Source organism: Alexandromys fortis, unplaced genomic scaffold (genome assembly GCF_014885135.2).
Source record: "Alexandromys fortis isolate MF-2015 unplaced genomic scaffold, M_Fortis_MF-2015_v1.1 scaffold_197, whole genome shotgun sequence".
Lineage (NCBI taxonomy): Eukaryota > Metazoa > Chordata > Mammalia > Rodentia > Cricetidae > Alexandromys > Alexandromys fortis.
Window position 1 is genome coordinate 15378 of NW_026068072.1, and position 3483 is coordinate 18860.

The following is a 3483-nucleotide window of genomic DNA, read 5'->3' on the forward strand; positions in this document are numbered from 1 at the left end:
GGAAACAAAGTTTGATCCTCAGAACCCACTTGATGGCTCACAACCAACTGGAACTGCAGACCCAGGCATCGAACACCCTCTTCTGACCTCCAAAAGCACTGCATGCATGTGTGGTGTAGCAGACGTATACGTAAGCAAAACACCCATACACATAAACAGAAATAAAATAAGAATAAGCTTGGGTGAGTTTACCGGACCCCTAGTCTGAATTTCCAACTTGTCTGGTAGTATATGAGACACAAGTACAGTGAACGTAGTTCTTTGGCACAGAGGACCAGAAACATAACCAAGAATGACTCATTTCTGCATGGCCTTCCTTCCGAGAACCAATGGGAACACCACATACTTCCAAGAACAACATAAAGGCCACACAAAGTGTCATGTGTCTACAATCACAGCACTCCAGGAGTGGATGGAGGATAAGGATTTCAAGGCCAGCCTCAGCTACATAGCAAGATCAGGCCAGCCTGAGCTACAGGAAACCCTGTTTCAAAAATTCCAAAACAAGGGTGTAGAGAGACGGATCAGCAATTAAGAACCCTTGCTTCTCTTACACAGATGGTTTCATAACTGCCTGTAAGACTTCTTCTGATCTCTGTTGACACACACACACACACACACACATATACACACATGAATACACCCATACATAACATGAATAAAACCAAATTTTTAAAGCATTCTAAAACAAAACATGGCAATAAAAAGATAATAATACAAAGAGACAGAGCTGGTGAGTTGAGCTTGGAAATACTAGGATAAAATTTGAATCCTTCTCTTTGTTTGCAGACAGATTTCCTGCATGGGACAATGAATCAGTTCTAGACATGGAACTGGTGATGGCTGCACAGCATTGAGATTCTGTTTAATGCCTCTCAGAGCTATGAGCTGAAATGTGTTTAAACTGATACATGTTGTATTTCACCTACTTTATCACAATGATTTTTTTAAGCTTTCTGATGAAATCTAGTAGCAATCAGAGTTTGAGAACACAGTCATAAGGGGCAAAGACATACAGAAGACACTTCTTTCTGAAAATAGTTGGGTGGCATTTATCTGAAGATGTGCAACATTGTACTCTTTGATTTATTCCTCTTCTAGGAAATTTTCTAATAAAAATATTTGTGAAAATGATCATAATTCCAGCACGACTTCGACACTCTGAGGCTGTTCATGGTTTTGAAGACAGATGTCGCTCTCAAATCAAGGCTGCCCTACAACCTGAAATCATTCAGCTCAGGCCTCATAAGTGTGAGATTCCAGGTGTGTGTCATCACACCTGAATCCTAGTATGATTTTTTAAAGTCAAAGATTTAAAGTTTGAACTTGAGCCTAGTGGATTTGTGAAGTAATTTATTATATATTCACATAACCAAGTGCTAGGAGGGTATTTAAAATTACAGTGTGGAAGAATATTTAATGATATAGAAGTGTTTCAGTATAATGCTAGTGAAAAAGACATGGAGTTTAGCATGACTGAGTTCTGGGTGTGTGGTCTGGTGTGTGCTCTTACCTTGTCTAGCCATCTTTTCCTCTGATTGGTGTAGTTGGGGCTGTCTGTGTCTCTGGTGATCAATCTTCCAGGTGCCCGTGAATCCAAGGCTCCGATGGTTGCTCCTCATGGTACAGTCAGGGTCATGGTTCTAGTCAAACCGTTGGTCACTCTGTTCCTGGAGGTCACTCAGTGGTGGCTCTGCAATACCAGGGGTTAGATTGTTTTCTTGGGGCTGTTTCTGCTGAGGTGGCTGCCTTGGGCCTACTCTGGAAGAGGCGGCTGGTTCCGGCCTGCTCCAATAGATACTGCTAGCTCAGGCCTGCTACCTCAGATGTGGCTGATTCATGCCCAGTCTGACATAGGACTCTGGTGTGGGGCTGCTCCCTCAACAGTGGCTCCCTGTACCTGCTCCTGTGGAGGTTGTTGCCTCAGGCCTGCTCTGGCAGGGGTCACTGACTCAAGCCTGCTCCTGTGGAGGTTGCTGCTTGGGGCCTGCTCAGGCCTGTTTCCATAGATGTCCCTGGCCTGGGCCCCCTCCTGCAGAGGTCCCTGGTTTGAACCCCGTCCTGCAGATGTCTCTGGCTCAGGCCTACTCCCTCAGTAGTTGCTCCCTTGTCAGGTTAATTTAAATTATAAGAACTATTTAGAAACAAGGCTAAGCTAGGGCTGATATAATATAGTATTATTATATTGATAATAAGTCTCTGTGTCATTATTTGGGAGCTTGCAGCCCAGATGAGAAAGTACTCCTACCCTATGGTTTCTCCCATAGCCAGGATCCACGAATCCAGGAACCCAGGGGTGGGAATGGGAACTGTTTCACTCATTATCACTCCTAACCACCCACTAGGAAATTATTTGCTTCCTGTTCCTGAGGTCTTAAGTTCTACTAGCTTAGAAGTTTTGGGAGCTCAGACTTCCCCTCATTATTTTGGGTTTCTGGTGCCTTAGACATTCTTAGCCAACATGCTAAGAAAGGGGAGACAGCATTGGGAGGGATGACAGATTACCAAGGAGAAACTGGGTTGCTTCTTCACAATGGAGAAAAGGAAGATTATGTCTGGAGTGCAGGAGATCCCTAGGGCATCTCTTGGTGCTACCATGTCCTGTGATTAAAGTCAACGGGAAACAACCACAACCTAATCCAGGCAGGATGAGAAAGGGCACAGACCCTTCAGGAATGAAGGTATGGGTCACTCCTCCAGGAGAAGAAGCAAGACCTACCTAAATTCTTATTTATGGTGGAGGAAATACAGAATGGGTAGGAGAGTAAGCTACTTATATCAGCCAAGGCCATGTGACCAGTTACAGGAATGAGGATTATTATTAACATGAGTATTTCTGTCATATTTTGTTAAGAATGTTTTTGTGCCAGGTGTTGGTGGTGCATGCCTTTAATCCCAGCCCTGGGGAGGCAGAGGGAGCTATTCTAGGACAGCCAGGGCTACACAGGGAAACCCTGTCTGAAACAAACAAACAAACAAACAAAACATAAGAATGTGTTTGTGCAGATATTTGTTTTGTTTCTTTTATTTCTTTATCTTGTAAAGTAGAATCAATTGAGATAATACTGGTAGTTATCATATTTAAGCTGAGATACTAATAGAATGTCCCTCAAGATACATTGCCACCTATTGTAAGATATATCTTGCATTTGCAGTTGTATGTTAGATAGTTACATCATGTTGCCATAACTAGGACCTGGATATTGTTTACATTTGGAAATTGAACTTAACATTGGGTTTGTGATGGCTCATCTTGTTTGTCAACTTACTCCATCTGGAATCAGCTATCGCCCCAGCATCTGGGCACACCTGTGAGAGATCACTCTTGATTGGATCGTGTGAGGTGGGAAGACTCACCCTAAATCTGTAGGATTTGAGACTGACAGACCTACTCTAAATCTGGGCCACTCCTTCTGGTGGCAGCCTATATAAAGAAGATGGAAGAAGGAAGCTGATCTTTGCCTGCGTGCCTTCACTCCTTCT

General features: G+C 43.4%; 1 long non-coding RNA gene across 1 annotated transcript in view; it reads right to left on the reverse strand.

The window, feature by feature from the left end:
* Window positions 1-1477: 1477 nt before the first annotated feature.
* The window catches only part of LOC126487979 (uncharacterized), a 10603-nt gene continuing 8597 nt past the window's right edge, over window positions 1478-3483 (reverse strand). Inside the window, exon 3 of the long non-coding RNA XR_007588539.1 lies at window positions 1478-1693. This is a non-coding gene — a long non-coding RNA (uncharacterized lncRNA). The remainder of the gene's footprint in view (window positions 1694-3483) is intronic.